Here is a 13,727-nt window from a genome sequence, read left to right as displayed (position 1 = left end):
GATAATCTTACTGCCCTTCATCTAAATGGTGCCGTGAGATGGTTCACAACCACCTGAGTGAGTAGACCGACATCAGTTAATATAGTGTAAGAAAATAACTGCAGATGCTGGTACAAATCGAAGGTATTTATTCACAAAATGCTGGAGTAACTCAGCAGGTCAGGCAGCATCTCAGGAGAGATGCTGCCTGACCTGCTGAGTTACTCCAGCATTTTGTGAATAAAGACATCAGTTAATATCTCGTCAGAGTGATGGAACTTCCGTGCTTATGCATCTTTATTTTGACCATTGCATATTGTGTTCAGTGGTCTGGGGTGGGATTAACTCCCTTCTGACTCACTGTTGTGGGATGTGCGCTTAAACTGAGCCACAGCTGAAACCATTCATTTACTAACAACTTATTTTTAATTCCTAAAGCTGCAAAGTGACAGGTATTACAAAAAATTTAATTTTGTGAAATGTTGGAGTATGTGGGAGGGTGTGAATAAAATTAATAGATAATAATGGCGATAAATTTATTTTGCCAGAGGGTGGCGAATCTGTGGCATTCATTGCCACGAATGGCTGCAGATCCCAAGCCATTGAGTAGTTTTAAAGCAGAGATTGCTAGGTTCTTGATTAGTAAATGTTGGAGAAATGTGGCGGAGAAGGCAGGAGAATGGGGTTGAGATGGAAAAATAGATCAGACATGATCAAATGGCAGAGCAGACTCGATGGGCTGAATGGCCGAAGATGACTCCGATGTCTTATGAACTTAGAACTTATAAGGATAAAAAAGTCAGAAGCTATAAGCTTCTCAGTACAATTTCTTCCATTACAGAGATGATTAAAGAGAACTGCGTTTTTTTGGTAAAATACTGGGAAAGGACAAGGTTATCACAACAACTGATTAGAAATCCAGCTGCAGCTATTTGCTATTCCTATAACCACACGCTCCGAGACTTGCTACAACTATTTGGTCAGAATCAAATTGCTACTGGAAGTTTCTCTATCAGTGTGTCTGCAATTATTATTCTGAAGGATTCTCTCCTTTGGGTTGTGAAATTATGAATGCTCAAACTTGGATTGTTTTCACTGGAGTGTCAGAGGCTGAATGGAGACTTTATTGAAGTTTTTGAAACAATGAGAGAGGTAGATAGGGTAGACAATCAGAATCTTTAACCAGGATGGAAATCTCAATACTATTGTGAAAAGCTTTAAGGTAAGTTGGGAAAGTTTAAAGGAGATGTGCAGGGCAGATTTTGTTTTTAAACAGGGAGTTACACGTGCCGAGAATGCACTGGCATGTGTGACAGAACATAGAACATTGAAAAGAACAGCATAAGAACAAGGTCTTCGGCCCATACTGTCCGTGCTGAATATATCGCCAAGATCATCTCTTATCTACCTATGCATAATTCATAACTCTCCATTGCCTGCATATCATAGGCCTGTTTAAAAGCCTCTTAAATGCCACTATCATATCTGCCTCCACCACTAATCCTGGCAGCTCATTCCAGTCACGCACCAACCACGGTGTCAAAAAAGTTGCCCCACACGTCTCCTTTAAATTTTGTCCCTCTCATCTTAAAGCTATGTCCACTAGTATTTAACTTGTCCATCCTGGGAAAAAGGTTCCGACCATCTTCTGACTGTAATGGTCAAAGCAGGTACATAAGTGGCATTTAAAAGGCTTTTCCAAAGGCAAATACATATGCAGGATATGGAGGGATACGGATCACATGCAGGCATTAGGCATTAGTTTAATTGAGCATCATGTTTGGCACAGACATCAATGACCAAAGAGACTGTTCCTGTGCTGTACACGTCTATGTTTTGAATTACTTTACTAGGACGAACAATGATAGAGTGCACAACGGACATGACAATGCTAAACTGTCAATCATTTTCAACCCACTTCAAAAAGACCAAGTGCCTAGATAGTTATGTATAGTCACAGTCATTTCTCCAAATCAAACAAAAACCCAAAAGCAAAATATTTAGTTTAGCTTAGAGATACAGTGTGGAAACAGGCCCTTCGGCCCATTGAATCGAAACTGACCTTGATCACCCGTACACTTTTCCATTCTTGACACTTGGGACAATTTACAGAAGCAAATTAACCTACAACTCTGCTTGTCTTTGGAACATGGGAGGAAACCAAAGCACCTGAAGAAAACTCACACAGGCACAGGGAAAATGTACAAACTCCGTACAGACAGCACTAGTAGTCAGGATCGAACCTGGATCTCTGGCGTTGTGAGGCCACAGATCCACGCTGCTCCACTGTTCCGCCCGTTTTTAAAGTTATCCCCCTTTTCACAGATACTGCCTGATCCAGCATTTGGTAGTGATGAAATATATAATGTAATTACTGATGGCCATTGCAATTATTTATCTTCACTCCAAGGCTTTGCTTGTAATCTGTAGACTCTTGAATTTAACATATAACCTTGATTCGGGTTAGTAACCACCTCTGCATCTCTCCTGCAAGACTCTGGTTTTCTCCCTCTCCCTCAAACACATTTCATGAAAAGGATGGGGGCCTCTAAGAATGCACCCTTCATTCGTTATTACATTGCAATGTCAGCCAAGATTCAAATACACAATCTCTTGACCCAGAGTCGAGAGAGTTTGCAACTGAGCATCAGTGAACAAGCTCAGCTCCACTGACACATTTTATTCACACTGCCTTTAGTTCCCTGAATGGCCAATAATCTATTGACCTTCATTTTGTTCATACTTAATGGCTGAGTTTGGAATAGACAATCCCAAAGATGCACAAATATCTGAGTGAAGAAATGTCTCCGGCTCTTAGTTCTATATGGTCAACCATTTATTTACTGAATCAGACAACGGCCACTAGTTATAGGCCCTGCAAACAATCTCTCACCACAAATCTCAGAAGACATGTCGGAAATGTTTCTGCGAGCCTTATGAAAATGTATTTTCCTAAATGATGCAAGTTAATAATCACATTTACACAAACTGGTGAAAAGCAAAATAAATGTGACAGGCATGCTATATCTTACTGCCTCCCATCATAATTCAGTTGTAATCCAGACCAAATCCAACAAACTGTATGAGTTTCACATGCTGGGATTGGCAAATCAATGTGTCTCATGCCCTTGCCCTTGGTAATACAGGCTGCAGGTTTGGGAGGTTTTGTCAAACTTCTGCTCTTCCTCCCCCATGCCCCCTTGACTTGCACCTATTTCTCCCCTCCCCCTCCCCATCCACCTACATTCCTTCCTCTAGCTTCACAATTTGTAACTCTTCAATACTTTTGTTTCACACCTTGTGTTTTTTGATCTCTGGCCTTTGCCCAACCATCTGCCTGTGAAAAAAACCCCCATTGTCTGTGTTCACCTATTGCCTGCCACACTTTATGCTACCTCTCCTCTCTTCCAGCTTTCTCCCCTTCCCTTCCCTGCTACAACATCAGTCTGAAGAATGGTCCCAATCCAAAACTTCACCGATCCATGTTCTACAGGGATGCTTCCTGATCCACTGGTTCACTCCAGCGCTATGTGTCTCCTTTCTTAGATAAGGAGCTGCAGTGTGGAGGGAATGGGTTGTCCAGGATGGAGCTTGCTGGATCATGTTAGAGTTTCAGTTAAATGGAGAATATTCCATTACACTCCTGACACTGTCTCATCCCCTCACGCCACAGAGGTGGGAATAGAATTAAACATTGCATAATCATCCATGAACATCCCCACTTTATTTTAGACTTTAGACTTTAGAGATACAGTGTGGAAACAGGCCCTTCAGCACATCGTCCGCGCTGAGCAGGGATCACCTTGTACACTAGCACTATACTGCACACTCGTACCGGCACCTCTGGCACTGTAAGTCAGCATCTCTACCGCTGCTGAATCTCTATCCTTCTGAAAAGCATAGGTGACATTTTGGGACGGGACCCTTCAATGTCGGGAGCCCCGACCGCCCCGACGTGGCAACTCCAACAGCCTGACTGCGGGAGAAGACGGCAGGGGAAGAGAAAAAGACATTCTGGCCTTCCATCACAGTGAGGAGGTGACTGGAGGAGACTCACTGTGATGGATGTTTCGTTTTGTTTGGTGTTGGTTTATGATTGTATGTGTTATTGCATATTTTTATTGCTTATTTTTATTGGTCTTATTGTTGAACTGCGGGTAATTTTTCATTTCACTGCACATTTATGTGTATAATTGACTATTGACTATTGACTATTTTATTTTGGTTGTGGATTCAATGCAAGAAGACGAAGACAATTATTAAATTATAGTTAATGAGGTGAGGAGAACTATATTAACGTAAAATGCTTCCAGTACATAAAACAAGGAGTATAAAGACAATTATTATAACAGTTTGTAATTATCATAACATTTTGTAATAGAAAAATAAGTAGGCATTTGAGGCAATACAGACACAAGCCACGTGATTGTTCCTGTTTGCGCTAACGAAAAGCTGGCAAAAAGCACAATGGACTGAATTATTCCCCCCTGTACCATAAGTCTCTGGTTCTCTGCATTTTCTTGGTGCAAACACATTCCTTATGCTGCAAAATTACAGGGAATTTCAGTGCAGTCAGCAACTAATTTTTAGCAGAACGCACATTAAAAGAACTGAACAACTATTGTATGAAACCATGAACCTGACCCTTGGAAACCTTTCTTGGCAACTGGAACCACAACCCCCACTTGTTCCTTAAACACATGGAACTTCAGTTTAGGATGGGACACAAAGCCACTAATTTGTTGACCATATCATGCATTGTGACTGTCAAATTGTGTAATAAGTAAATTTTGCTTAGAAAATAATATGAATGTTAAACACTTTCTTCATTCTTCCAGCTTCCCACCACTGGGCCCACCGCATAGTGGTGCAGCTGGTAGAGATGCTGCCTCACAGTGCCAGACACCTGGGTTTGGTCCTGACCTCGAGCGCTGTCTGTGTGGAGTTTGCATGTTCTCCCTGTGACTGCGTGTGTTTCCTCTGGGTGCTCCCTTTTCCCCACCATCTCCCAAGAATGTGCGGGTCAGTAGGTTAATCGGCCTCTGCAAATTGCCCCCAGTGTGCAAAGTGGGATAACATAGAACTATTGTGAATGGTCAGTGTGGACCCAGTGGGCTGTAGGTAGGGCCAGTTTCCGAGCTGTACCTCTAAACTAAACCCTTGATATTTATTCAGTTTTGCATCTCATTCAGATGCCAAGTACCTTGTTCAGTAGTAACAGAGGCGTAAAGGTTAAACAGATTATTTTATGTTTCAGGCAAGAAAATACACATTGATTGCATGGCAAAGGACATAATTAATCTTCATATGTAAACCCTGACCCACAGCAAGGCCAACAAGGTTTAATCCTGACATGTCACCTGTTACCTGGAACATGGAGGGGTAACTTTTACACACAAAGGGTGGTGGATATATGAAATGAGCTGTTGGAGGAGGTAGTTGAGGCAGGTACTATTGCAACATTTAAGAAGCATTTGAGGGATATGGGCCAAACACAGGCGGGTGCAATTAGTGTAGATAGGACATGGTGGTCAGTATAGCCAAGTTGGGCCGCTGGGCCTGTTTCCATGCTGCATGTCTCTATGACTCTTTCAACTTCAAGCTCCTCCTATTCACATACAAAGCCCTAAAAGGGCTTCCCCCCCCCCCCCCCCCCCCCCAAATCAAAAATCTTCTTCTCCAGGTCCCTCAGGTCGGCCAACTTGGGGCTACTGACTATCCCGCGGTCTAGGCTTAAGCTCAGGGGTGACCGCGCTTTTGCGGTTGCAGGGCCTAGACTGTGGAACAGCATCCCTCTCCCCATCAGAACTGCCCCCTCCATCGACTCCTTTAAGTCCAGGCTCAAAACCTATTTCTACTCCCTAGCGTTTGAGGCCCTCTGAGGGGGCGCTGTGAACTGTTTATGTATGTGCTGTTATATTTGTGTGCCATTGTATGTTCGTTCTTAGTACCTGAACTGATGTACAGCACTTTGGTCAACTTGGGTTGTTTTTAAATGTGCTATACAAATAAAATTGATTTGACTTGACTTGACTCTGTGAGAAGGTGATACACGATTATTTTCAACTGTGGCTTGATTGGTTGCATTTGGTTTATGAGACAGAAAGTTTCAGAGTATGAAACAAAACAGTGGTACAGCTAGTAGGTCTGCCACCTCACAGCTCCAGCAACCCGAGTTCAATCCTGACCTCTGCCGCTGTCCATGTGGAATTTGCTCCATTTGGATTCCTCTGGGAACTCCAATTTCTTCCCACCACCTTGTTGGTAGGTTAAGGAGTTACTGTAAATTACCCTGAATGTGCCAGTGGTTTTAGTGTAAGTGAATGCCTAATTTTCAGTGTAGACCAAATGGGTTGGGACTCTATGTATGACTCCCTATCAAAATGTGATTGTTAATATACTGTTATGATACAGAAGGCATTCTGGATTGTTTCAGGTGTCATATTTTAGATGAGATATCTGTTGCCTTTGCGGATTTGAAAGATCACATGGCACTGTTCCACTGAAAAACATTGGAATATCTCTGGTCACTTGGCTAAACCCTAAACTTGATCAATGTTCCTTGTAAAGGAGATTATCTCCTCACCAGCACATTGCTAGATCATGGGTCCTGCTGTGTGCAGACCCGCCGTCAGATCTTGATCTTGTATAGGAAGGAACTGCAGATGCTGGTTTAAACGCAAGAAAGACACAAAAAGCTGGAGTAACTCAGCGGGTCAGGCAGCATCTCTGGAGAGAAGGAATGGGTAACATTTCGGGTCGAGACCCTTCTTCAGACTGATTTTGTATGTTAGGACAACTACATTTCAAAGTTCACAGTGGTCAATCATTGTGAAGAAAACCAAAAGGTGCTGTATTGCTACATTATTAGCTAGTACTGAAGATGTAGACAAAAGTGTATGAAATTAAAGGCTTGATTTCAAATTGTCAACAGAATGTAAGGGGATTGAGCAACTAGATCGCCTCAACTTGGTCAAAAAGGACCACTACAAAATTTAATCACTACTCTACTCACTCCGACCTGCACGAGATAAACACTTATGAGGTGTTTGTGCAGTAATTAACCAGAACCAGAACCAGTCTTTGGGGATTCATAAAATCAATTGATTCACACACTGAACAATATATACAGGAGCCAACACAACAGTTAAAACTCCTGTGTAAGAAAATAACTGCAGATGCTGGTACAAATCGAAGGTATTTATTCACAAAATGCTGGAGTAACTCAGCAGGTCAGGCAGCATCTCAGGAGGGAAGGAATGGGTGACGTTTCGGGTCGAGGCCTTTCTTCAGTCTGAAGAAGGATCTCGACCCAAAACGTCACCCATTCCTCCTCTCCTGAGATGCTGCCTGACCTGCTGAGTTACTCCAGCATTTTGTGAGTTAAAACTCCTGATCAGTTACATGAATGGAGTTTGGTTCTTCTTAAGTCCCAATATCAAGCCAATTTAAATCCCTTTTTCTGCTATTTTGCACAATTCATTGCAACAACCTTTCCTTTATGCCCTTTTGACAGGAAAAAAATCTACCTCAAGTTAAAGTCGAACTCAATTTTGCCAAAACAAAATTTTGCTCTGCTACTTTCTTGCTGTATTGAAAAAGTAAGAATGCGATGTATGTACGTTTTAGGGACGGGATAAAGAAAGTCTTTCTTCCAGCAGATATAAATAAATGTCAACGCGCTAAAGAAAGATTAAGAAAGCAAGTTCTCTGCTTTGTATTGAAGAAATTCAATGCATATTGCCAAGGGTTTTCACACATGTAATCTAATTACCACAGTTGGTTATTGATGCAACAAAAAAACATTTGGCGAAGCAAACTCCATTTCAGCCAACACTAATGTAACTGCTCTTTATTTCACAAGTTACCAACCAGGAAAGACTGCACAGTGGATACCATTGCAATAGTCCTTGCTTGCCGTTCTGATTTCAAAGCTGTGATGACTGTGGAAGAGTTTGAGAGAAAGGTTGTGCTCCCACCATTACTATTCCTGCCCCCTCTCTAAACACCATTCAGCCAACATAAAAGCATTACATAGCTAACTACTTTTGTCCAGCCTATAAGAAAATTAGTTTATCTTGTAGATCAAAGAAAATTAGGCAGACCATGGCTGATTGGAATGCAACAGTAATATAACCACACTTTCTATTCCACCCCTTTTCTCAAAGAAATGAGTCTAGTGTCAGATATGTAGGTATTTCCCACGACCAGACTGGACTCTATTTCTTACCGACACAGCGATCAGGACAATGGTTCTTATACAGTGACCAAAGTTCCTTAGTTCAGCCTTTTGTGCCGAAAGAACTACTAACTTCATTGCTAACATTTCATCAAACATCAAAATTTACATCTTGTTTAATTGCATTTTAAAAAATACGAGCAAGCTCCATCTGGTTAAAGTTAAATGCAATCTTTATACCATTGTTACGGTGCTATGTGAAAGATGTTGACATTTGAGCCTGAAGCTTTTTTTTTTTTTTTAAAAGGCCACAAGCAGTAAACATAATGTTCGTACAATGAGATAAATAAAGGTCAACTTTGAAATGAATGCACGTTCCTGAAGGTTTTCTTTAAAAAAATAGTTAACCATGTAAATTATGAGCTAATTTTAAGAACGAACTATTCACTGAGGGGAAATGGGAAAAAAAGCATACCTTGTTAAATGACTTGGGGTAAATAAAAAAAGTTTTAAAATAAAATGCAGCCTACTTGCATTTTGGAAACGGCTTCATTCTCTCGGGCGTACATAAAGACATTGTTGCTGTTTTTATTTATATGTAATTACTATGAATTAACTGTAAATCTCATATTTAGCTCCACTTAACGAGCAGATTGCAGCTGCCCATTTGAAAGTTTAATCACTGCCTTCTTTCACTTCAGTTGGCACAATACAAAACACCTATTGAAATTTCTTTTAACATCACTGCCAATGTCCAACCGACTTTTTAGCTAACTGATGAAGCGGAAAAACAATGACAGCTGCAACATTTCATGGCATCGTCATTGGATCTCTCTTTCAGGCCAAAGCTGTTAATTAGGAACCAGAGAATGCGATTCAGCCAGTACTTTTCGTTTGGCAATTACGCAATGGCAATTGCATTTTTAGTAGGAAAATAAATCGTAATAAATGGACAGAATTGTCATTTGTCACAACAGTGCTTGGGCAGCCTTTTGTATGCATTTAATTCTTCTCTGATCAATAGCCATTTGGCAGTGTCGTTAAAAGGAAACATTATTTGCAATTTTTTTCCCCCCTGCAATAATGCTTTAGTTTCTCCAGGTCAGGAGATAACTTGTATTTTAAATGTACAGGTTAAAAAGCAATTGGCAACAAAAAAAAAAGTTTTCTTGAACAGTTTGGTTGTTTGGAATATAAATAAATTCCAAATTTAAGGCAATAGTTTGCATTATATTTTCATTTGATGCAGCATAGGAGTACTTTACACAGCAATTCCATGTGAGGTTCCCATTTGATGAATATACGATGTTCACAATGCGCAATTGTGCAAACTGTCCCATTTACAAAGGCAACAGCATGATGTCATTACCTTTAAACCCTTCAGTCAAACTTAAAAGCACGGAATAAAGTCATGAAGTTAGTGCCGCTGGGAATTAGTCAAGCTTGCTAGCTTTCCCAGCAAGAGGTTGCACTGGTGGATGTACTAACCCTGCCAATATCCATTAATCCCACTAAAGAAAGGAAGAAAGAAGCTCTAATTGTTGATTCAATGTTAATGAATTGAATACACATCCAAGGCTACCAGCAGAGACTATTAAGCTGTAAAACAAACACACAGTTAGGTGAACTACACATCACTGTTTTTCTGTAGTGTTCAATAAAATTCATGAGTTGTAGGAGCAGTGTGCCCAGCGAAGAATTTAAGCTTAAAAATCTGAGCAATGGAATGGAAATGCATCTTAGTTCGTATTGATTTAATGCTCAAAATGTCGACTCCTCCTAACATAGATCTTTACTTATAAAGATAGGGGTCATGTTAACCACATTGGTATTAATTATATATTTAAATATAAGTAAATTGTCCTATGCCTAGGTTTATATAGTTCACGGTGTATCCTAATTTTACATAACTAAACGTTCTTCCCTGCAAGATGGAAACAAAATTAGGGGAAAATTAAATAATAAGTTTAATTGATTTAATTGGCCAAACGCAGGCAGTTGGGACTAGTTTAGATGGGAAATGTTAGTCGATGTGGTCAAGTTAGGCCGAAGGGCCTGTTTCCACACTATATGACTCTATGACCTGAAAGTCAATGCAGAATGTAAACAGCCAATGAAGAGTTTTATAATAACTTGAGGCCAATATTACAGGAAGAGCTCTGAGCATGTATAATGAAAGCACCAATTTGAAGGTTCAGGATAAGATAGGAATATAGAATCAAGGTATGACGACACATATGAATAATATATTTTCATTAAGAACAGAAATCTTAATAATTTGCACTGCATCTGAGACGCAGACCAAAACTGCACACAGTACTCCAGGTGCGGTCTCTGTCCAGGGCCCTAGTGAGACTGCACCTGGAATACTGTGTGCAGTTTTGGTCTCCAACTTTGAGGAAGGACATTCTTACTATTGAGGGAGTGCAGAATAGGTTCACTAGGTTAATTCCTGGAATGGTGGGACTGTCGTATGTTGGAAGACTGGAGAGACTAGGCTTGTATACACTGGAATTTAGAAGGATGAGAGGGGGGTCTTATTGAAAGATATAAGAATATTAAGGGATTGGACATGTTCCCAATGTTGGGGGAGTCCAGAACCAGGGACCACAGTTTAAGAATAAGGGGTAGGCCATTTAGAATGGAGATGAGGAAAAACCTTTTCACTCAGAAAAGGTTTTAAAAATCTTTTCAAAATCTTCCCAAAGTCCAGTTGATGATTTCTCATGAATGAATTAATGGAAGAGGATCATCGGCTATGCATCAATGCAATGCCTAACCTTGTCATCACCATTGACATTCAGTGGTAATGAAGATCTTGGTAGTAATCTGAAATGGCAATGGCAAGTCTACTGGAAGTGACTACATATGGGCACCATGTGTGAAGGGTCTGGTGATCATTGATGGTATGTTTATGTTTAAATAACCTGCCAACACTCCCCATCCATGCTCAGAGTTGAAGAATGGCCACTGAGACAATCTGGTGGATCTCAAACTCCTTAGTAGTAGGAAAGACAAAAGGGAAGTGGGTATAAAAACAGGAGAATAATTTTGGGACATTTCAGTCCAACCCACTGAAGCAATCAATAATGAGTTTCCAATAACCATCTGCTCATTGCCCAGTACCCATCTCTTTAAATCAGACCCATCTACCAACTTCAACAAAGGGCACAATTTGGCAAATGTTCATCATTAATTTTGTCTCCTTCTGGTTATTTTCACCAAATTACTCTCTTGAATGTCAACTTGTTCAGGAGATTTGCGCTGATTGTTGAGATAGGATTCTTGGTATGGTTCAGAGGAGAAGGGAACTCTTTGTCTTTGCAATCAATGGCTGTAAGCCACAAAGACTGTGCCTATCTACACATTTATTTATTTCTCCCAGGGGTCATCGGTTAGCAGTCAGAATGTGAAGATATATCTCCGTTTCCTAACACGTGGGGACTAAAGCTAACAGTAAAACTCCTAATGCTGTCCCAATTTCGTCAAGATAAACCTGAGACGTCCCCTATCCTCAGCCTCAGCTCATTGTTGCATAAACCAGCAGCTATTGGAATATATTTTAAAAAATTAAACTATACTCATGATATCAAGAATCTGCACGGTGTCATGGTAGCATGCAAAGGCTCTGGTCTGTGTTAGCTCTCTGGAGTACAGCTCAAACTTGTAATCCTCTGACTCAGTGGTAGTACTTCTGAGCCAAGGTTCACTCCCATAATACGATCATTAACCATTTCGAAGCAACAGGGTTAAGGAAGCCACAGAATTGCACACAGATTTGAAACAATATTAATGCCAATGGTGATTAGGTGAAGTTATCAGAGTGTTTCCTTAGTGAAATTTTAAAGATGAAAATTGGAAACGCAAGACACTGTCATTTCAAAAGATCCAATGATATTGATTAGTTCAAACAATATTCAGCTTGGAAAAACAGAGCACTGCTATATATAAGGCCTAAATCTGACATGTATACATTAAATCCTTGAACGTACAGTATTTATGTTTGCTGGAAATGGCATTTATGCACTAAAACTTAGTTCAGGTCAGTGGAAGTTTAAACATTTGCACCAATCTGCAGATGAAATCAGTGACCACAGACAGCTTGCTGTATGATTCATTAAGCCGATCACTTGAAACAATAAACCATGTCAACTTTTGAAGATATGCAGTTCCCCATCTTCATCTTACACTGTTCTTTTTAAAAATAATTATAGTCATTCTATTGCCAGAACAGGATTTTAAACATTTCCTGCCCCTCATTCCACTATCCCACACTACCTCAATCCTGGCCCCGAACTTTGCTAATGCTGAAATTCAATTCTGCACTGACTCAACATCATCTCATACTGAACTCAGTCAACATTTTTACTCGTGAGTCGAGACATGAGGAGCAGCAAGCTCTCGGACTTGTGATCACAGCTGAACTAATTATTTGGTGTAAATGGTAAGATGGCACTCAGGGGTTGCCTGACCTACTGAGTTACTTCAGCATTTTGTGATACCTTCGATTTTTACCAACATCTGCAGTTATTTTCCTACACCTCATAATTTCTAGGATTTGTTTTAAATTTCTCTCTCCAGATGGAGGCCCAGTGCTCTGGATCTACTGCCCTGGACAAGATAAAATAGCTTGTCATAGCCCACGGGATCTGTTTCCTTTAGAATTTTGCAAACAGTAATCAAATCACCTCCCAATGGTCTCCCTTTCACAAGTTCACGTTATTGGAGTAGAATTGGGCCATTCGATCCATCGTGTCTACTTCGCCATTCAATCATGGCTGTATCTCTGCCTCTTAATCCTATTTTCCTGCCTTCTCCCCATAACCCTTTGCATCTGTTTTAATCAAGAATTTGTCTAGCACTGCTTTAAGAATATCCACTGACTTGGCCTCCACAGCCCTCTGTGGCAATGAGTTCCACATCCTTTCCACATCCACTCTATCTATGCCTTTCTTTGAGAAAATGCTCAGACATGCAATGAAGCAGGAGTGGGTTACTTGGCCACTGGAGTCTGTTCCACCATGTAATGAGAACAAGGCTGATGTGTGCCTTTGCTCCATGATCCACTTTCCATGACCCACTTTCGCCCCAACACCTGAACATCCCAGATTATCAAAAACGGTTTTAAAAACCTTATGATCTAAATTTCAAATTAACAATTGACCTAACATCAATTGGCATTTGTGGGAAAGTGTTTTAAATTTCGGTCACCTTTTCTGCATCTCCTAACTTCATCTCCAATGGACTTGGCTCTAATTTTTTTGGACTTCCAAATCAGCAAATAATATGTAAGGGTCTCGACCCAAAACGTCACCCATTCCTTCTCTCCTGAGATGCTGTCTGACCTGCTGAGTTACTCCAGCATTTTGTGAATAAATACCTTCGATTTGTACCAGCATCTGCAGTTATTTTCTTACACTTCTTGTTATCTACCCTTATCAGTTTCCCCTAAAATGTAGAAATCTTACATCAAAATACCACTTAAATCCTAGATTGGCCAGAGATTGCGCTACAAGTTTTAATTAATGGAATTAATCCGTGAAGTCAAGGTATCACTAGTAATGTATAA

General features: G+C 40.5%; 1 protein-coding gene across 1 annotated transcript in view; it reads right to left on the bottom strand.

The window, feature by feature from the left end:
* Positions 1–13,727, bottom strand: part of LOC144603699 (leucine-rich repeat-containing G-protein coupled receptor 5-like) — a 132,804-nt gene that overhangs the window by 110,122 nt on the left and 8,955 nt on the right. The window lies entirely within an intron of this gene.

The sequence above is a fragment of the Rhinoraja longicauda genome, chromosome 20 (assembly GCF_053455715.1).
Source record: "Rhinoraja longicauda isolate Sanriku21f chromosome 20, sRhiLon1.1, whole genome shotgun sequence".
Lineage (NCBI taxonomy): Eukaryota > Metazoa > Chordata > Chondrichthyes > Rajiformes > Arhynchobatidae > Rhinoraja > Rhinoraja longicauda.
Note: the sequence above shows the minus strand (reverse complement) of the source record. Positions and strands in the feature narration are given on the sequence as shown.